This window comes from Chenopodium album, chromosome 17, assembly GCF_948465745.1.
Source record: "Chenopodium album chromosome 17, dcCheAlbu1.1, whole genome shotgun sequence".
In the NCBI taxonomy this organism is placed as follows: Eukaryota; Viridiplantae; Streptophyta; class Magnoliopsida; order Caryophyllales; family Amaranthaceae; genus Chenopodium; species Chenopodium album.
The window spans coordinates 9,767,926-9,791,267 of record NC_137850.1 but is presented as its reverse complement, the minus strand read 5'-3'; the positions used below and the strand labels follow the sequence as shown (position 1 = coordinate 9,791,267).

Genomic DNA, 23,342 nt, shown 5'->3' with positions numbered 1-23,342 from the left:
TACCTAGGGGGTATTTAAAAGAACGGTCGACCAGTTGCAGAGTAATATTAGTAGATTTTAATTTACCCATATTTAGCTTTGAACACACAGACAATGGCATGACACTAACACTAGCACCTAGATCACATAATACATTATCAATCTTCAGATTGCCAATATGACAAGGAATAGAAAAACTACCGGGGTCTTTTAGTTTAGGTGGAGATTTATTTTGTAGTACGGCACTACATTCTGCAGTAAAAGCGACAGTCTCTACCTTACTAATAGACCTTTTCCCAGTTAATATTTCCTTCATGAATTTTGCATATGCAGGAATTTGTGTAATTAATTCTGTGAAAGGAACTGTTACCTGCAAATCTTTCACCATCTTCAGGAACTTACCAAACTACTTATCCACTTTAATTTTCAAATGTCGATTGAGGAATGGTAGTTTGATAGTTGGCTTTTGAACATCATTACTCTTATCTTGAATTGCAACCTTCTCTGGAGATTTACCCTACAATGTAACATCAGAAATATTAGTACAACCTTTTAGCCTTGCAGGGCTATTAGCAACATTGTTAGGTTTAACGGAATCAAGATTAGCATTATTCATTAGAACAGGTTCATCGTCTCTGGGCATAGGGGGCCCTTCATAGTGTGAACCACTCCTTAAAGTAATTACGAAAGCTTGATCTGTAGGCCTAGTTGGCTGTGCCGGCAGGGCTCCTTGTTGACGGGCTTGTAGAGTAGAGGAAATCTGCGCAATTTGATTATCTACTATTTTGTTATGTGCTATGATCGAATCAATTTGAGCATCTCTACTCTCCATGTGCTTTTGCATATTTCCTAGCATCGCTCTTATTTCTGCCAAAGCAGGATCATTAGGTGGAGGAGTTTGTGGTTGGGAATTCTGGCCAGCATTGGGGTGGTAATATTTCTGCTGGGGTTGTTGTGGCGCCTGTGATTGTTGTGGAGGTGGTGTAATTTGAACATTGGTGCTCCGGTAAGAAAGATATGGATGATTCTGGAACCCAGGATTGTAGGTGTTGGAGTATGGGTCGTTCTACCTATAAGCTTGAAAGGCATTGACTTGCTCCACGGAACTCCTGCAATCTTGCTCCCAATGACCTACAATTCCACAGTTTTCACAAAAAGCCTCATTAGCATTATTATTAATTGCAGAAACATTAGCTATATTTGCAGTACTAAGATTATCTAATTTTTGACAAATAGAGGTTAATTGAGCTTGTAAAAAGGATACAGAGTCGACACTATGTTTCCCTTTGTTAGCAAAGCCTCTAGGATTCCCATATTGGGAATTGTGGATTGCCATATCTTCGATAACTTGACCTGCATCAACATTAAGGTTTATAAACCTCCCACTAGCTGCATAATCCAATATTGTTCTAGATAAATTTCCAATCCCATTATAAAAGGCTTGGATTAACTGCCACTGTGCCAAATTATGGTGGGGACACTCCCTCTGCAGATCTTTAAATCTTTCCCAAGCCTCATATAAAGTTTCATCTGGCTCTTGGGCAAAGTTTTGAATTGCGCTTCTTAGCAAAGCTGTCCTCTCTGTAGGGTAATATTTATTATAGAAATTTAAAACAAGAGTCTCCCAGTTAGTTATACCAAGTGCAGTTCTATTTAATCCATTATACCATAATTTGGCTTTTCCACATAAAGAAAAAGGAAAGAGAATCTCTCTGATTTGGTCCTGTGTGACCCCAGCTTGCCTGATGGTATTACAATATTGACAGTAGTCTGCAATATGAAGATTTGGGTCTTCACCCTTAGCCCCACTGAATTGCTTCCTTTCTATCATCGTGATAAATTGGGGTTTAATCTCGAATTGTACCCCATCAAGAGCCGGAGTGGGAGTAAGATGTGGAAAATTTGTAAGCGTCGGCTGCGAATAATCACTGAGCTTTTTAGGTGCCGTCATCTCTAATTCTGAATCTGAAGGTACTTCTGAATCACTTAAATCAGATGGAGGGCCGCTAGGAATATTACCACCAGAACTTGCCAGTATTTTCCTGTATAAATTCTTTTATCTATGAAAAGAGCGCTCGATCTCAGGATCGAAAGGAATGTAACCTGATTTGAAACACCTAGGCATAAACAAAGAACTAGACGACAAATATGAAAACTGTCCCAAAGAACTTACGTTCTCTGGGACGAAAGAAAATCATCTAGACTATAAAAACAATCAGAAATAAAAATAAAACCGTTTCCCCGACAACGGCGCCAAATTTTGACAGGCTAAAGTCGTATCACCTAATCAAAAGTAATTCCTAAAACCACTAACTAATAATAGATAGGGAAGTAGGGTCGAATCCACAGGGAAACGAGTCTTTCCATTCCTAATTAATTATTATAATCTAAATTATTAAGTAACCAAAAGTTGTTATTTAAAGGAATTATACTACGAAGAATATGAGTAAGGAGAAATCAAATGATAAAAGACCTAGGGCATAAGTTCACCAATAAATAATATTCCAGGGTAAAACATAACAATTAATCATCAATGCATCAATTAATCAGATCATAAAGGGCTTTCGCTACGTATTACAATCACAGAGTTAATTTACCGGTATTAAATCTCATCTCTCGAATCTTCACCAAACCATTTATAAATTAGTCTGCCTATTGAAACTAAGCCCAAACATCAATTCTCATCTCTCAAATCTCGAATCAATATTGCTAAACTCATACGAATTAAATCTCGCCAAATCTAACCGCATAGCATTAAATCAATCAATAGGAAATTAATCAAGCATTGACAATTAACAGTAATAAATTATCCCTTCATATTATTTATGGATCCCCATAACCCTAGAAAGAAAACCACTCACACATAATTAAATATAAACTAAACAAAGCAATTAAACAAGTTATGATGAAAGAGAGAGAATAAATAACTGAGATTAAAGGAGAAGAAATCGTTACCAAAGTTGAAGGAAACAAGAGATGGAACTAAACAAAGAGTTGTAGAGAGAGAAAATAATACTAGAGTTTAAGAGGAGAGAGAGAAAAGTTAGAGAGAGAAAGAGAGAGAGAGTAAGGGAAGGGAGAAAAGAATAATAAACTCGCTTAACAAAAGCGTATAAATACTAAGCTCGAAAATCCTAAGTTAAAACAACTTAAACGACGCTTAGATTTCTCCTCGGAAACACGCGCCCGATCGGGCGAGGAACCGCCTGATCGGGCCCGCCTTTTTCTTCGTGTACTTCTCTTCTCGCGCCCGATCGGGCGCGCCTTCGGGCGGAGACCCTTGTTTAGGCTTGTAAATCGGCCCAAACCAAATATCCTCCTTGGGGCTTTAATCATTCGGTCCAATGCCTCATCTTCTCATAAGTCGAGCCCTTAATCACCGATTTGATGACTCTAACCGATATTGGCCTATGAAAGATGGTCGTGCTCCTCCAATTCTCGTAGTTGCTTCATAAAATCCCGGGAAAATGCTCCAAGAGTGAAATTCCCTATAAAACTCAACCAAAACTACGAAAACACTAGAAAACACATATTAGTAATAAAAGTGACTCTGAAGAGCCAAAAACACTACCAATTATAACCAAGGGATGGGGGTAAAACATTATATAAAATGGACATATCACTAAGCAGAGAGAACTGATGAGACACAATACACCTTCATCTCAAACAATCTTACCACGTCCTACCAACTAGTTTCAAATCCACCTCTAGTGAGCATCTCACTGATTCCTTGAAGGAATCTGAAAAGAAGAGATTTTAAGGCTACTCGACATCTTGACTATGCAAACCGCTCCATAGGCTTGACTCACATCTCCCTACACCGACTTGTGACTCAACCAAAAAGGTCAAAAGGTCTTGGAAAATGTTGTAATGTAAGGGCGAAAAGGGTGAAGGTAGGCTAAAATTTAAAATTTGGTGGTTCCTAAATTGTGAAGCAAAGATTGGCCAAATTTCAACACCATAATCAAGCAATCAACAAATAAAAACACCAACACCCTCAAGCTTATTCAAAGCCAAAATCACAAACATATATACAAAAAGCGTAAGAACGCTTCCCCTCAAGCTTGAATAAAGCATTGTCCTCAATGCTTAAAATAGAGAGAAATACACTTACATCAAAATATTTTTAAACTTTTCATTTTTCACATTTTTTTTCCACTTTTGCCAAAGCATATGAATGTGCTTTGCTTTTTCTCATTTTTTTCATTTTTCTATTTTTCACTTTATTGCATTGTCCTCGCCTCTTTTAACTATGGACGGCTTTTTCAACTGGCATTTGCCTTTATTCACAAAATAAACACAACACAAACTTGCTTACATTATAAGAACTAATAATCAAACTCATACACCATAATCTCCAACAATAATGATCAATTGATTCACAAAAACCAAGAATGGAAACAAGAATGAAACAAAAGGCTCAAAATCTAAAGATATGGCTTGAAAAGGAGGTTTATGGCTCAAATGGTTAGAAAGTAGGCAAATGTAAACCCAAAATAAAGAAATGAAATCTATCCTAGAAAAAGAAAAATTACCACCCCGAAAAGATGCCTTTGTCCTTCCTAAATGGTTCGGTCGCGATCTCGGAAGATAAGAGTCAAGTTCTAGATAAAGCATGCAATAGTCAAGGATTCATGTTCCGCTCATGCAAAATATGTAAAAGGTTAGAAAAGAATGAAACCTCACATGGTTGTAGCAACAACTCACTATTAGTTTCAAATTCACCAAAGGGAGTAACACTGTAATATCCCGTATTTTTATACGTATTTTATTTTAAATAAGTATTTTGTGAGGTATTTAAATAATTTGAAATAAATTATTTATGGCATTTTAATTATTTATTTTAAATAAGTTTGGAAATATTTTATAAAAGGAAAGTTTTATTTAATTAATTATTTTATTAAGTTGGGATTTAATTTAGGAAAGTTTTATTTTAGTAAAGTTTTATTACGAAAGGGATTAGGAAAGATTAAAAAAGGAAAGTTTAGATAAGAAGGGTTTCTAGAGAAAGGGGTATAAATATTCAACACATGGGCAAATTAAACTTTGCCCAGAGTGGAGAATACCCAAGGTAAACTTTCTCACCCTTCTCCTTTATTTCTTTTTCTTTTTCTTTCTTTTCCCCTTCCCCTTTTTTTGCAAGGCCGACCACCACCTCACACCACCGGCTGCCACCACAGCCACCGGCGCAACAGCTAGCAGCCGCGGCGGCAGCCTAGCCGTGTCATGGTGCTGCTGCCGTTCGGCCTCCCTCTCGAAAAAAATAATAATTCTTTTTATTTTTCTTTTGTTTAATCCTAGATCTAATTATAAATTATGAGTTTTGTGATGGTTTTATGATGATTGATTTTAAGTATGATGCAAATTAATTTTCAGATTTTAAATTTAATTAAAAAGCCCCAATTTTGAAACCCTAGATTTATAAATAATTGATTATTGAAGGAATATGATTTAGGGTGGTTTAAACCTTTAATTTGAGGGTTTTAAAGTATAATTACAGCAAGTTTTCATGAATTAATATTGCTGGAATTTTTGTTAGTAAGCTAAAAATTAAGTTTCTTGAAGGAATTTTGACTACCCATTAATTGGGATTAAAGTATGAAGTTTTAAATTAATTTTCAGCTTGTTTTAATTAAATTATGAGTGGTTTAATAAGAGTATATATTGCTGGAAATTTGTGGGGAGTAGATTTTAATGCCATATGATGATTTTGGATTGTAGGAGACTTTATAGTGAGCGAATTCTATTAGTCGTGGCGATTTTAAGATCGTATACAAGGTACGTTCGCGTACTTAGCATATTTTTGATGATGTAGTAACATGCTAGGATTGATTATTTAATCGCAAGTAGTATCATGCTAGATTATGATTGGAAATTGTGATTTGGTTGATATTGGTGATTGAATTATGAAGCATGATTTATTTGTGATGGATTAATGATTGGAAAATAATCGTTTGGCATGTTGAATATGAACCACACTTTTATTTATGGCATAATAGAAAGCATGTTTAATTAAACTACATGTTTAATTTAGTTTGGAATATTAAAAAAGAATTTTATTATGGTTCATATAATTTTAATTGATGCTATAAGCATGAGAAAGGAGCTATGTAAGTGTTTATGTACACGAGGAATAAATTATATGTTGGTGCCTTAGTGCACTTAAGGTGTTTCTAACACCGAGAGATAGGAATTTTGGCGCATTACGCGTTTAAGGTGTCTTTGACATCGAGATAGATTTAAAAAGGGTTCAACGTTAAATATTATGTGGTCACTAATTATTCAAGAATTAAATTGGAATGTTTAATTGTTTGGATAATTATGATGTTTGATTGTGTTATGGTTTGAGAGTCATCACCAAGTTTAATAATATAAAAATAACGTAAACTGAAAGAGATGACGCACCAAAACTCTTGGAATGTATATACCTTGAGTATGAACATATAGGGGGAGTTATGCGACTTTATATTTGACCATAACTTCTACTGGGAGCACAGGACGCTGTATTTTCCTTTTATTATTATGCGCAGGAATTCCGCCACTTACGAGTGGTTCTTTTATACTGGCACGGTTAGCTCCCGTGTTAGTACCCCTTTATTAGGGCAGGTTAGGGGGAAACCCGTTCGATCGTAATCAATACTAAATAAATTATTTAGTTACTTAGTTGAGAAGTCTTGTTGTATGTTGTGTGCTTGTAAACAGGTGCAACGAGGTAAGTTGTGTGTTGATAGGTGAAAGCATGTTAGTGTGTTTAATTACGCTTATGTACTCATCTTTGCTGATTGTGTGTTTGTGTCTTTGTTGGCCTTGTCTTTACCTTAGCCCTATGATGACCCATTTTTAATGGAGAGTAGTGGAAACAAGTAGAGAGAATCTTTTCAAGTGATGAAGCATATTCATGATGGGCATGAGTGAAGAGCGAATCATGCTAGTTTCCATAAGTTTATGATGTGTTTATTGCTTTCATTATTTTATTATATTATGTTTGTGAGACTAACGCAAAGGTTTTGAATTGGTTCGGTTTTGTTAAGGGCCTATAATGGTTCCAAGTTTTAGGTTGACTTTGTTTTACTTTGGTTTGACTTTACTTTCGTTGGTTGACTTTTTAAGTTGAGTCGTTTTGAATGTTTTTAAAGATAGTCTTCCGCTGTGTGTCTTTGATAGTTACCTTAGCCGTTTTCACGGTGGCAGTAATGTCTCAGGTTTTCCTATTTTGAGTTTTGAACCGAGCAAAACAGGTATTTTAAAAGAAAGGAATTTCTAGGGTGTTACAAACACCTTCTTACCACAAACAATTATAATCCGGCTTCATGGTCCCAAAAGTTCTAAAGACACTACCTTAGCATACTCTATCCTAGAATCAACGAAACATACTCTCAAACCATGCACATCGTTACCATTTAAGAAGAAAAGCATTCAACTATACAAGTCCAAAAGTATTATGTCCAAAGCAAGAACAAAACAAAACATAATGCAAATTTGCCTTGAAAGAAACAAAATCTTTTTGGAGTTTTTCAAAATAAAAGAACATGGAAATGCATATACAAATGTGCATGGCATATATGAATCAACATCCCACCAAACGTGATAGAATACCCTCCCCCAATCTTGAATGAGACAACACACTCAAATCATAAATCATAGAATCCATGAGAGGGGAAAACAAAGAGATCAATCCAACAAACCAACACATGTCCAACAAGTCATCAACCATTAGAGAAATAGCAAGGAAAGATATTACTGGATGTTAGGTGGGTGTAAATACCCGCAAATGACCCAATTCAACCTTTTAAAGCCAATTTCCTCTAGAATTGAATCTTGCTTTCCATATGCTACCATATGTGGAGTCATACCTCCTTGAATCTTGATTCAAACCAATGCACCAAAGTATATCAAGTTATGTACCTAGCTAAAGGCACACAAACATTTCCATGAGAGAAAATCTATTTTAAAAAGAAAAGAAAATGAAAGCAATAAAACACGGGTTACTTCCCGAGAAAGGCTTGCTTAAGGTCCAAGCTTGACCGCTCTAGTAAATAATATTGCAACGAACGCAAGAGCTTGTCAAATACACTACTACACATTTTGCAAAATAGAAGGTAGGCAAATGACGAGAAGAGGATATGCAACAAGATTAGTGCATACCAATGAGGAGAGAGATGCTAAGAAAAAGAAGAAAAATAAAAAGAAAACTCAACAAAATAAGAAGAAGAAGAAGAAGAAGGAGGAGGCAAACTCTCCTCCAAATGCTTTTGGGTGGAAAAATCACCCTTTTCCTCAATAATCGATGAGTGGGGAGCTTGAATATCACAAATAGAAGGAGGGTCCCCAAGAGGCTCATTAACAAAGGAAGGGAGGGATATAAGAGTGTAGGGGATATGTAGGGAATATTTCAAGCATTACCCCATTGAACCCCACTGTGATCATACACTTAAGCATGGTGGCGTCCAAAGGGAAGGAAGCTAGAGAAAAAGAGTCGCCAACAAGTTTTAGGAACTTGTAAACCGTTCACAGGGTGAAGGTTACACCCCTTAACGATCCATGATATCGTCAACTCCAATAAGTCTGGAACCATGACTGGTGTTCGGGGATGAGGGTACGAATCCAATCTAAAAGAGAAAGAACTCGCCCTATAAAATAGGCCTCTACTTTATTCTACTCGTATTCATGTGCGCTTTCTGACTAACATGCAAACAATAAATTAACCCTAAACCTGTTTATCTATGTTGGTTGAATATTAATGCAAAAATAAAACTATTATTGACGATCACTTGAATTATAATCATATTAGCCTAAACAAGATTATTAATCATCTTATTAAGCGTGATTACAAGTACAAATTCCCTTTAAACATGTATAAAAGGCGTGATCAAGCAATAACAATAAATAAGCATCAAGCAACATAATCATAATAATCATAATTATAATCATAATCGTAACAATTATAATCATGTTAAAGCATAATATTAATAGCAAGATCCTAGGCATGATACTAACAAGATTAATAACAAATCCTAGCATGTCACTAAGCATTAAAGATCAAAGCTTTAGCCCTAACATGATACTAACATGCTATTAGAAAAGAGTAAAAGGCACCCTAAACATGATACTAGAAAGCAATAGAAACATCATAACGTGATACTAGGAATTAAACAAATTTAAACATGCTTTCTACAAGAATAGAGCAATAAGATTACATACTTTGATGCCTCGTACCTCTTTCTAATAACAAAATACACGCGTTAGTAACTTCAAGGAAAAGTATAAAATCAAAGAATTAAATTAAATAATTGAAATAGAGATTTGGGACCAAACCCTCAGAAAAGTATAAACCTTTCACGTCTAGGGCGAAGGCAACTTCAAACTTGGCTAGGTGTTTCTAGATCTTGTGTATGCGGAACTGTGTTTGTGAAAAGCTAGAGAGATGAGAGCTTAGAGAGAATTTAGAGAATAAAATAATTGTTGATTGTAGAATGTAGACTGGTAGATCATCGATGATGAAAAAACGTAGGTTCAGGACCCTATTTATAATAAAACAGTCCGAAAATAGGTAGAATTTGATAAGGAATAAAACTCCACGCTGTCGCCGCAAAACCAACTTGTCACTTGGCGACAAGCTCTGTCGCGTGGCGACAAGGCTTGTCGCGTAGCGACAGGCCTGTCGTTTGGTGACAGCCTGGATTCCTACGCGCTTTCCAACATGGAGTCCACTTATCAATCAAAATTGACTCGTAAAGTCCGTATGAAAACTGAAATCGTATTTTTCATAAAATAATATTTTATTCCAAGTAAAACTTATCAAAATATAATTATTAATTCTAATTTTATTAGGACTTAAGAGAACCTTCTAGAGAATTCTAGAAGACTATAATTAATTCTAATAACTTTAGGAATAATAATTAACATTGGGCCCTCCCCTAGATCATCGAGCCACATGTAAAGATCAAACCGGGCTCAGTTTAGTATTTTGGCCATAACTTCCTCATTATTCATCGGAATTGGGTTTATAATATATCGTTAGAAAGCTCTTTGCAAGCCCCATCCAACTACACTATTATTGAACCCTTATTGTGGACTAAACTAAACTGGATTGGCTGTTTTCATAAAATAGAATTGTTTTTCGAAAACAGAAAGAAAGAATTTTTAAAACTAACCGCAACACCTAACCTTTCACATTTTCACTTCGTTCAATAATCAAATGACATGAAAGGTATTCATCACTGGGTTTGGTTTTGGGGAGACACAAATGGGTGTCTACAGGATATGGTTAAATATCCTTGAAAAGGGGTATGAGAAGAGGGAATAGGGGCAATAGTCACACAAATAAACTCTTTCTCACCACCGTGCCTCAAATCACCAATAAGAGCATGGAAATCAATCATAGAATTCTCAAAAGAAGAACACTCATACTCTCCAGCTACCTCAAACATCCAACTTCCAAGAGAAACTGCATAATCCCCTCCATTACGACTATGAACAACAACTCCCTCAACATCCTTAAAGCCCAAAGTCTCAAAACCATGCATGAATGGATGCAAATTCATTTCAAACTCATCTTTCTCCCGTGAAGCATCATCAATGAACTCATTCAAAAGGCTATGGATTTTCATTTAACTCTCAAAGAACATATTGGACATAACCTCAAACGAGTCCGAATACTCATGGATAGAAGAATCACTATCATGCACTTGAGACTCATCAAGATGGGAGAAGGGGTTGGGATTTTTAAATTCAATACTCTCTTCATTCTCATCTCCTTCACCATCACTCGAATGCTCTTTAATGGGATCCTCACACTCTCTTGGTTGCTCAAAATCATCATCATCATCCTCAAAGCACACATTAGATTGGAATTTTTCACAAACAAGCATCAAAGATGACAATTGGCTCTCAAGCTCTCCACCCCTCCTTCTTTCCTCCTCAAAAAGCTCATCACTCTTTTTCATCATCTCTAATTGACTTCTCATAGAATTAAGAATCGACCCTTTACTAGGCCCAAGCTCATTACTAAGCTCAACATGCCTAATTTGAGTTTCAAAAATAACAATAAGAGATTCAAAAGGTGTAGAAGGTTGAGGCTCAATAAGAGAAGAAGAGGTACAACCAAGATTGGAAGAAACAACATTAAGATCATGAGCATATACATCACGTTGGGGAATGGGGGCACAATCAAGCATATGAGATTCGTCATTAAGGGAGCGAAGCACATCACAAGAAGGCATGGTAAATAATGAAGAAAATTGAAACACACCATTAGCATTAACTTGAGCATGTATCATATCATGAACAATAGGAGAAATAGAGTTGAAAACATTTGTTCTAGGTTCACTTATTGGATCATGTGACAATTCATGGGAATTCATGCTAACATAAGAAGAATCAAGACATTGCATATCAATATGAGAAACATGATTACCTCTATCATAGACATCCCAAGCAAACCAAACATAAAAATCCCAAGCATCATCAATTGACAATGCTCTAAATTCACCATTATGCATGCATTCAACTTCATCCCTAGTTTGCTCATTCAAACCAAAATAACACATCTCACAAGCTTCCCAAAGATTACAACAATTATAATCAAGAAATCCCACAAGTTTATTGAAAAATTCACAAAAAGGCTCACTATCAAATAGAGGAAATGAGAGACATGCCATTTTTTTCTTTTTTTTTTCAAAACTAAAAAATCAAATAAAAGAAAAGTATGTACAAACACTTAGACTAAAGTAATAAAAACATAGACACCGTTCCCTAGCATATGTTGTGTTTTTAGTAAGTATTTAATAATATGATTAAGAAAATCTTTATACATGCACAAAAAGTATAATGTATTAGATTATAATATATTTAGGATATTTATGTCAAAATATTATTTAGGGAATATGGTTATGCTAGTATATCTTTTAGGAAGATTGTTTCCTATTTTATGAGCTTAGGTTTTGTATAAATACTCAACCTAAAAAAATAATTCAAAGAGTATAATATTGCATAGCAAAAGCAAATATTTGAATCCCACCGGTGGGTCTAACTTTCTAACCCACCTTATAGATGAATCTTATTTCATAGAACTTTTTAAAACAAATTTTATGATGGAAATAAAACAAGTTATAAGATATTTATTAAAAGTTATGATTAATTTTTTTATATATGAGTTATTAGAAGTATTGATAATAAAACTCTATACAACGTTTTTATCTTAAAAAGATCTATCCAAAATTCGATTATCTAGCATCATATGTGTCACAATAATACGTATATGTGGCGCGAAACTTGGAAAACAACTGAAATGCCAAGTGTCGGTATCTCATGGCCTGGTTGTGAGACCGTCTTTATATATTAGTGACTAGTTTTATGTCTGGGCGATGCCCGGATTGTCCTAAACTCTTAAGCTTAAATACGATTAATAATAACCTCTTTTGATAATGTAAAGTATTAAGGCATACGATATCATATCTAACAAAGGGAAAACTAGGTCGTTGACTAATCCTCCCTAAGCCAAACAAAATTTATAAACACTTAAGAAACCTCAGTACAAGTATAGAGGTAAGTCAAGCGTCGAACCCAAAGGAACGGTTATGTTCAAGCACTCTCAATTGTGCGCCTAAGCTAGTTCGAAGTCAAGGGTGAAGAAGGTAATACTAACAACTACTAAAACAAACGAGCAAACAAATAAAACACTAGGGAATGGGGATCAACAAGTAATCATGACAATTGTAACAACTTGGGAAGAAAACGCCAATCAATGGTTGTGAAGACTAATGATAAGAGCTATCAATTGGAATCAAAGAGCAATCTCCTAATCGTTAAGCTAGTGGTCTCTACGAATAACAAACTAGGAGAATCACAATCCAAACCAATCGATAATTGCAATTCCTAAATCAATGGGTCGTGTCATTAGAAATTACAATACAATCTGGCATAATTCTCAAGGCCTAATCAAATTACACACATGCAAACTTACATTAAGTACTTTAATTTCAATAATTAATCAATATAATTCCCAAATTAATCACAATCAATCAATCAAACAAGTTTCACCCAATCCCTACCCAAACAACTACTCAAGAATCATCATCTAATCAACAAGCAACTAAGAAATCAAGAATCAACAAAATATGAAGAACAATTGCACTAATCAAGAATCAAACATCAAAATCAAATCAAACATCAAATTAAACCAAGCAATAAAATGAGATAGAGTTAGAAATGCTCATTGATAATAGGGAAGATCTTCAACACAATTATCATCCTTGTATCATTAATCTCTCAAATCACCATTGAAATCTCTCACTTTCTCTCTCTAAATCTACTCCTAAACTAACCCTAAAACTAGAGAGAGAAACTCTCAACTAAGCCAAAATTATGATCAAAATTATGTATCAAAACTTCTTACAAAAATCGGGTTAAGAAAGGTATTTATAAAAGGCGTAGAAACCAAATCGAGCGAAGCCAGAAACAGGGAGGAGCAGCCGCGCGGGCAGGGGTGCGCGCCCGCGCGCCCGCGCTCTTCTGGGTTTCTTTAACTTCTTCGATGCCTTGTGCGCTCGCAAATGGGTCTTCGTGAGCTCCACTTGACGAACATTGGGGGTGGCAGTTTCCAAGGGCCTTCACGGTGGGTTCAAAACCATCTTTCATGAGAGCGCGGCTTTAGAGCGCAGGAGCTAGAACTTGGAGCATCCACTTCCTTACATCTTGAGCTTTCCCAATGCTATAAGTTTGCTCCAAATGCATCTTCTAACTTAGTTGGCCACCAATATCAAGACTCAAACCTCGTACAATACCTATAACCATGAAAAGAGAGCAAATAAAGGAGAAAACACTAGAAAAACCATAAAAACACACAATAAGAGAGAAAAGGTAAAATAAAGAGAAAATGCATAAAACTAAGCATTTATTAAGTAAGAAAGCTATGTAAAGAAGGTAAAAACAACCTAAATACTCATCAATATCGCTTATATTTATATAACTAGTTTAGGTCCCGTGCAAACGCACATTAATTACTAATAAAATATGGAGTATAAAGAATTAAAATAAGTTTTTTTTTTCATGTGTCATTTTACCTAATATTTTTGCTTTTCGTTGATTTAACTATTACAATATTTAATTTTATTCATTAGAAAGATTTGTTTCAAGCATTAGAAAGATTTGTTTTTGTTTTGATTTTTCAATGTCATAAAACTTTCATTTTAAGCCAATGAGAACAAAACTTGTGTAACAAAGAATTCTAACAATTGATCGTATCTTGTCTTCCTAATACATAAAGTGAGAAAATTATAAACTACCTCCATTTCATAATAGTTGCAACTTTTTTTTACAGGAATTTTGGTATTATGTATAAAATATAAAATATTTTAAAATTGCAAATATATAATATGAACAGAGGTATGATTAGATTTTGTTTAAAAATTCCCTAAAATTATTATATATATAACAATTGTTTGATTTACTTAAGTTAAATAAAATAATTTTTTATTATTTTTTCCCTACTAATTCTCTTCCACATAACAAAAGATATGTTGAATATATAAAACAATATTGAATTGAAATTTTAGTGAAGAAATATGATTGCAAAGTAAGGTGAAATAAAATAGAAAAAAATATAACATGTATGTACGTAGTATATGGAATAGTATTTATTTGTAGAAAGCTTAACAAACAAATAATTGTAGAAAGATTTGTCAAGTCATTTTTTTAAGTAATTACTCTTTACTGTATTTTTTTTTAAAAAATGTAATCATTATATTTCTATACTCCGTAATATAATTTTTTTTTCTAATTTCTTATTTTTTTAAAAAAAAAAAACAAAGACACACCAGAAGATGACACACGTCATTGCTGGTGTGTCTTTTAGTATATAGTTATTGATATTTAATTTTTGTAGTTTTATTTGTAAATAAATATCTATGTTATTATTAAACTTGATATTTTTTTTATTGCACGTACTTAAATTAAATCTAATGAACTGAAAGTATTTTTTACCAAATTAAAATTATTTTTTCTGATTAAATTTTTTTTTTACGTATTTTCTATTTTTTATTAAGATATATTATAAATGGATCTCATTTTTAAGAACTTTTTAAAACAAATATAATGATGAAAATAGTACTAAGTTATAAAATATTAGAAGTATATAAATAATAAAACACTATACAATATTTTTATCTTAAAAAAATTTATCCAAAATTCGCTTATTTAGCATCTTATGTGTCACAATAATACCTATATTTTGCCTACCGGGCGCAACACTTGGCGAAATACTGGAATGCCAAGTAACAATAACAATAATAATAATAATAATAATAATAATAATAATAATAATAATAATAATAATAATAATAATAATAATAATAATAATAATAATAATAATAATAATAATAATAATAATAATAATAATACTAATAGTAATAATAATAACAACAACAACAACAGCAACAGCAGCAGCAACAACAACAACAACAACAACAGCAACAGCAGCAGCAGCAGCAACAACAACAACAACAACAACAACAACAACAACAACAACAACAACAACAACAATAATAATAATAATAATAGAATTAAATTTAGTATGTAATACCTTTTAAAGAAAAAAAAAATTATTAAACTCTTTTTAAGTGAAAAAAATATTAAAATCGAATATGAAAAATAATGATACAAAAGTTTTGATGGTATATCAAATTAAGGTAGATAAAAAAAAAAATTAATGATACATGGTCATATTTATAAATATAATTATATGGTTATTCATATAGGAGTAAAATCCTATTTCTAATTGGACATTCATCTTAATTATAATATTTAATGTTTTGTTATAAGTAAAATTCTTTTGTCAATAAAAAGATAATTTTTTTCAAAAGAATTATAAATTATTTTATGTATACTTTTTTTTATCCTAAACAAATCTATCCAATCTAATCTAACGTGACATCTAATTTAATCACAATAATATCTATTTGTCGTCTACGTGACTCGACATTTGGCGAAAAATTGGAATGCAAGGTGTCGCTGTCTCGTGGCCCTAGTTTTGTGCCCGGGCGATGCCTGAATTGTCCTTAACTTTTTAGCTTAAATGTTAAATACGATTGTATGACCCTTTTGATAATGTAAAATATTTAGACATACGATATCATATCGCTTATTTATATAATAGTGTACTTTTTTGTAGTTTTATTTGTAAATAGATATCTATGTAAATATTAACTTGATATTTTTTTTTTGCACTTAAATTGTTTCTAATGAATTGAAAATATTTTACCAACTTAAAATTATTTTTTCTGATTAAATTTTTTTTTTTACTAATTTTCTATTTTTTATTAAAATATATTATAAAAGGATCTCATTTTAAAGAATTTTTTAAAACGAATTTCATGATGGAAATATTGCTGAGTTATAAGATATTTATTAAAAGTCATAATTAATTTTGTATATATGAAATATTAGAAGTATATCGATAATAAAACACTGTACAACATTTTTATCTTAAAAAAATATATCCAAAATTCGCTTACTTAACATTTTATGTGTCACAATAATACTTATTTGTTGCCTACGTGGCGCGACACTTGGCGAATAACTGGAATTCCAAGTGTACTGTCTCGTGGTCTGGCTGTGAGACCGACTTTATTTATTAATTAGTGACTACTTTTGCGCCCGGGCGATGTCCGGATTATTGATAAAATTTTATGATAAACTTTTTGGGTTGAATCTTAAATACGGTCATATAATCTCATTTAAATTTTTGATAATTTATATAGTAGTGCTTTTATTTTGTTTGTAAATAGAAATTTATATTATTATTGACTTGAAATTATTTTAATTGAATTTAAAACTTTACTAAAATGAAAGTATTTTTAGCAAACTAAACTTATTTTTACATATTCTCTATTTTTTTTAATAAATTAAATATATCTATGTTATTGTTAACTTGAAATTATTTTTCAGGTAATTATGAATTTTGGTACCTCCAAAATGACCCTAGTTGAATTTTCGCACCCATTTAAAACTTCTTTTATTTTTTTTTATTTTATTTTGGTACCCATCAAAGTGTAAAATTATAGGTTTTAGTACCTCCGTCAATGTTCCGTTAAGTTTTCCGTTAGTGGGGTCCTGCTACCTTCCAGCCACCCTTAGCCCCTCTCCCCCCCTCCATGTGCGGTTGTCGTCAACCCCGAGAACAACCGCCTCCTCCCAGCCACCCTTAGCCCCCCTCCCCACTTCCTGTACGACTGCCGGCAACCCCGAGAATAACCTTCCATCCACCAAAACATCAATTACCAAGTGCGCAACCCACCACAGCAGCCTGCCGCCGCGGCCAGGCACCATCCCAACCACAGTAGCCTGCTACCACGCCTAGGCACACATCCACCGAACACACTCCAGTCACCGCCACCACCACTCAAAACTCCCTAATTCACCTCCCCCACTCTAAAAAAACCCCAAACACTCATCCTCCACTCTCGAAATACCCCAAACACTCATCCCCCACCCCGAAACCCTAACATTAGAGGAGTGATTCGGGGTTCATGGGAGGGAGGGAAGGGTTTTGAAATGGTTTATGTGGTTGCACTAGGGTTTCGGGGAAGGGGGAAAACAAGGGTTATGACTTACATTAGAGGAGGGAAAGGGAGGGGGTAGGGTGACCGGCGCCAGGGGAATTTGGCCACTGACAGCCGGAAGCCGGCACGAGGTAGGGGAAGGGTGACTGACGGGGAGGGGGGAGGGATGGCAGTTGCTGGTGGTTTTTTTTTTTTTTTTAATTATTATTTTTTAAGTTTTTTTTTTATTTTTTTATTTTTTAAAGTTTTTTCTTAATAAATTAAATTATTAAATAATTAGATAATGGGCCCCACTAACAGAAAACTTATCAGAACATGGATGGAGGTACCAAAACTTTTAATTTTACACTTTGATGGGTACTAAAATAAAAAAAGTTTTAAATGGGTGCGAAAATTAAACTAGGGTCATTTTCGAGGTACCAAAATTCAAGATTTCATATTTTTTATTGAAAGTATTTTTACCAATATTCACTATTATTTTTTAAAACAAATTATTATATTATTAATGGATCTTATTTTAAAGAACTTTTTAAATCGAATTTTATGATGGAAATAGAACCGAGTTATAGGATATTTATTATAAATTATGATTAATTTTGTATATATGAAATATTAGAAGTATATTGACAATAAAACTCTATACAACAATTTTATCTTGAAAAACCTGTCCAAATTCGCTTACCTAGCATCATATGTGTCACAACAATACCTAGTTTTTACCTACGTGATGTGACACATGGAAAATAACTGGAATGCCAAGTGTCACTGTCTCGTGACCTGACTGTGAGACCGACTTTATATATTATTGACTAGTTTTGTGCCCCGGGTATTGCCCGAGTACTCTATTGAATTTTAGGATAACTTTTTTTCTTTTTTTTTTTAATTCTATATGCAAAATTTTAAAACATACCATTAATACAAACAATGTTATGTATTATATTTAGGATATTTTGACGTATAATATTATTTAAATTTTTTTACTAATGGAATAATAATCACTTGACAATCATACTTGTAAAATAAATAATAGTACGTAGTACCGCTCATCATAAAGTTGTGAATGGTTTTGATAAAGATTTTGGGTTATCTAGTGACGAGTGGCATTTATGCCACGATTAAGGGCTCATTTTAAAGGGTTTTCCCCGTACTTGTAGCTTGTTTGTACCCTTTTTCTTATCTTTAGTTCTCCTTTCTTTTGTTCGTCTTCTTTCCTAGTTTTACCTCCTTTGTCTATTTTCTACCTTGATTTTCTTGTTTGTGTTTTGTAAGTACCGTGGTGTTGAAAGAAAAAGACCTTGGGCAAAGAAGAGAGCGATGCGCGCCCACTAGAGAGAGCGTACATGAACGCTACGTGCCCGCGCAGCTTTGTGAGAAGGCGCGCAAAAGGCAGAGTTCAAGGGGGCTAAGCAGGAAGTTTTGTGCGACCACTGCACGACCCTGGAGAAGGCGCACAGCCCTGCTAGAACCGGCGCAGCTAGAGTATGAGGAATTGAACAAAATCAGAGAGATTTACGCGCTTGCTGCGCGACCCTGGAGAGGGCGCGCATTCTACCTACGCGGGCGTGCATCATTTTGTGCGGGCACGTATTTCAGGGTTTCGTTTTTCCGTACCCACGAAGTTGCGGGCGCACATCAATTGAAGAGGGCGCACAATATTTTGTGCGGGCGCGCATCGCTAGGTTCCAGCTTTTTACTTCACCTTGTTGCTTCAATTTCTTCTTTTTGAAGCACCCATATATATAGTCCGTACTCTCCTTTGGATGTAATTAGATTATCTTAACTTAATCTTCTGATTTTTAGCTTAATCTAGAGAGAGAAACATCCTTAGTTTTGGAATTTTTAGAGAGAGAAAGTGTGGATTCCTCCATTGTTGAGCTTGGATTTTGAAAACAAGCTTAATCAACCTCTTTGTAGAACTTCAACTTCAATGAATGAGCATTTCCTTACTCTTTTCTCTTTACTTTGCTATTTGATTTTGTTTTAGATTGTTTTTGTGTTATTTCAGATGGTATACTACAAGAGGGGGGTGAATTGTAGTAAGTTCCTAATGCCTAATTTTCGCGGAATATAAAACAGTTATAGTTAGGAACTTAAAGAGTGCAAAACAGATTTTACGAGGAAACCTTCCAGGGCCTAACTGGAAGTAAAACCTCGGCCCTATTGGGACTTATAAACAAATTCCACTATAATAGGCAACTCTCCTAGTACAACCTATTACACAGACCTTTGCTTTGCAAGTTCCACCACGGACACTTGCCACTTGATAAGAACCTATCCTATCAGACCTAAGACACACTCAGGCGCCTTTTTCGACCCAAGACACACTCAGGTTCCTTTCTCGACCTAAGACACACTCAGGTTCCTTTTTCTCACTGTGCAACCCAAGACACACTCAGGGTGACTCACTTCACTTGAATTTTAGAGAATTCAAACTCATCACACCCCAATACCCAAAACACTCAAACCCTTTTTCTCATTACAAGATCTCATTGAATAACTCTAAATACATATATATGAATAAAGAGATAAAACTAATATGTTGGACACTCGAGATCTGTCTGGAACTCACTGGACGAACTGTAACCAAAACCTGATAGGAACTTTGACCAGGGGACCGACTTAGCTTCGTGGTGAAAGATAAAACCATTAAGCACGACCACTCCACTTCATCAACCTCAACTTTGAATGAATACATATGAGCATATTTATAGTACACTCGAATTATTCATTTCACCTTGAAAAATATAGGTTTTATGAAAAGATAAGTTTAAAAGATATTTTCTAAAAATAAGTTTTTCGAAAATATATCTTTTTGTTAAGAATAAAATCTGTCATTAATAATAAAGATATAATTAACATAAAATCATATTTTATTCAAAACTTATCTTTTTTGTTTAAAAATACTTTTTAAACTAACTTATCTTTTTCCAAAAGGGATTTATTAGAAAATAATATCTTTATTCAGTAAAACCAAATCCCTAAAAGATATGCACGTATTAGATAAATATATATCATTAAAACCGACTTTTAAAGACGTGCATACTTAAGTTCTAATTAGGTTCGGATCTTCTGACAGTCTCTGAGTTCCTGACAAGTCAGTAACTCTAATTTCATTGACTGTTTGTAGTTCACCTTGGTTCTATATAAACTTGTTCCAGACCGACTTTTATTTCCAACATACTTACATGAATCATAGAGCAATATACTTCTATTTCTCCGTCTTCATGTTGCTTCTCTGAGACTCTTGTTCTGGAATCCTGTAGTCTTGATGTATTCTGGATCTCAGGTTTTGCCCCAGCATTACACCGGAACCAGGTCATTACAACCCGTTGATATGTTCCCGTCAGGACACACCATTGCCCCAGCATTACACCGGATACAGGTCATTACAACCCTTGATATGATCTTGCCAGGGAACACCTTGAAGTTCCATTTCTGGAACTCTTCTTCTAACTTTACTTGTATCCTCATGGATCTTCTAAAGTTCCTTTGTTTTAGTTCCTTCTTCAACTCCCAGAGTTTACTAAACCTGCAAACATCACAACACTAGAAAATCCTTATTAAATGGAAGTTTGCTCAATCATAACTATCATCATCAAAACCTCATAAGGGTCAACAAGTTGCCCCTTTTTGATGATGACAAACTGAGCAAACTTTTGAGGATAACAAAGTAAAACAGAAGGTTAGTTTTTTCATTTATAAAAACAATAAAGAAAACTAAATAAATTAAAAGACTCCTACACATACATGACCTATATATGCATAGGATACTTACCTCGTGAAGCTAACATATGTAAACACCTATTTATATAGTTACCTTCATGAATCCTTCGCCATCATCATGCTCATCAACCATATCTCATCATTGCGCTTGTTCCTTATATTGCTTATCATATATTACTCAAGTTCCTTACATATATACCTGTCATTACCCAGGTTCCTTGTACCCTGTTCCCAGCATAACTTATTCTTTCTATGCACAACTAAACAAACATGTTAGATAGATAATCATCATTAGTTTATAATCATCAAAACCTAATTACTCAACATTTTGCTTTGTTAATTACTCATTAATCATGCTTGTTATTTCATGATTGACTTGATGATTGCCATGGATTGTGAGTAGTTATCTAGCCAAGGGTGTGAGGATGATGTAGTTGGAATTTGTTCATGTTTATAGTGTTGGGATTCAAGTTGATTGTGATTAAAGTCTTTACATGCTTGATTGTTCTTTGATCTTCTTGCAAAGTGCACGTTGTTAGTTGATTGAAGGTGAATCTTTGTTAAATTAAACGATAGTTGACTTAGCTAAGTTCATTTGTATCGATTGTTACTTGATTGCACCTCCCAATATATGGTTCTAATGTGAAAGCATAAAGGCTATGTTAGGAGAAGCCAATTGACCCCGAAAGGTGGCTAGATTGGATTTTTTATATCGATATTCATACATGTTTAGTTCATTATCGATTTGTTCCTATGTTATTGCATGTTCAAATGAAACTTACATCTACCCATTCCCCTTGGTGTTCTCTTTATATTGTCTTTAATTCATTTCACTCTTAGTTTAATCTCTTAGATAATTCCGTTCGACCCTTTGCTTACCTTATACTTGTATTTGGTTCGTTTAGGTTATACAAATCTTATTTAAATTAGGGTTAGGCACTTGACGACGTGTTTATATCCTTTGTCAATTGGCGCTGTTGCCGAGGAGACGGGTTCCATTGCTTTTTTGAGACTATCTCACCTTTTATTTGCTAGTTTTGGTTACTTTTGTTGCTTGTCAGTGCTCACTTTCTTCTTAGTTTTGTTGTATGAACAGAGGTCAGACCCGCTCAAGGTCTTTGGTCGCCATCGATCCCGAGCTGGAGTGGTCTTTGTCCTTGCTAAGAATAGAAGCGAGAGCAAGGAGTAGAAATTCCCATACTTCTATAAGAGAAGGAGTGAGAGAAGAAGAAGATACTCCACCTTCCTCACCCTCAAGTGAAGACGTATGTAGTTCTAATTCTTCATCAAGTTCAGAAATCAATCCTTTTTCAACCTTCGATTTTGAGAGTGTGCAATGTCCTAAAATGGGAGAGAATACACCTTTGGGTCGTCTTGGGGCTCCCGAAGCCTTTAGGACTTAAAGTGGAATCCTAGCTCATACTACTCAAGCCAATAATTTCGAAATCAAGCCCAATTTGATTGCCTTAATAGAGCAGAAACAATTCTCAAGTGGAAAGTATGAGAGCCCTCATGAACATCTTAAAGAGTTCGAGAAGTATTGTGATACAATAAAAGCCAATGGGGTAACCCAAGAATATATTCGACTCAAGATGTTCCCGTTCTCTTTAATTGGGAGAGGTTTAGAGTGGCTATAGAAGGAGGTGCCCCCAAACTCTCTTACAACTTAGGACCAAGTTACTACAACATTCTTGAGGAGGTTTTATAATCATAGAAAAACCGCCGAAGCTCGATCTTTGATTCAAAGTTTCAGCCAAAAGAGTGGTAAGTCCCTAAGTGCGGCTTGGGAACGATACAAGGAACTCTAACGCCAATGTCCACATCATGAAATACCCAAGTATCAACTCATTCACACTTTCTATGGTGGTCTTACACCTCAAGGAAGAACAAGCTTAGATGCCGGATCCAGTAGTCCAATCATGAACAAAGGAGAAGATGAAGTTGAACATATCATAGGGGAGGCCGCAAAGCACTATGAAGATTGGTTTGAAAGAGATAGAGATGCTACATCTAGCAAAGGCGTTTATGCTTTAGAGCAAGCTAACGCAATCAACAACCTCTCCACCCAAATCTCCAAAATGA

At 34.4% G+C, this 23,342-nt stretch overlaps 1 non-coding gene across 1 annotated transcript; it reads right to left on the bottom strand.

Moving 5' to 3' along the window:
* Positions 1-22,985: 22,985 nt before the first annotated feature.
* Positions 22,986-23,091, bottom strand: LOC145590451 (small nucleolar RNA R71). The gene has a single exon (XR_014102046.1). It is a non-coding gene; the product is annotated as a small nucleolar RNA R71 (small nucleolar RNA).
* Positions 23,092-23,342: the final 251 nt, after the last annotated feature.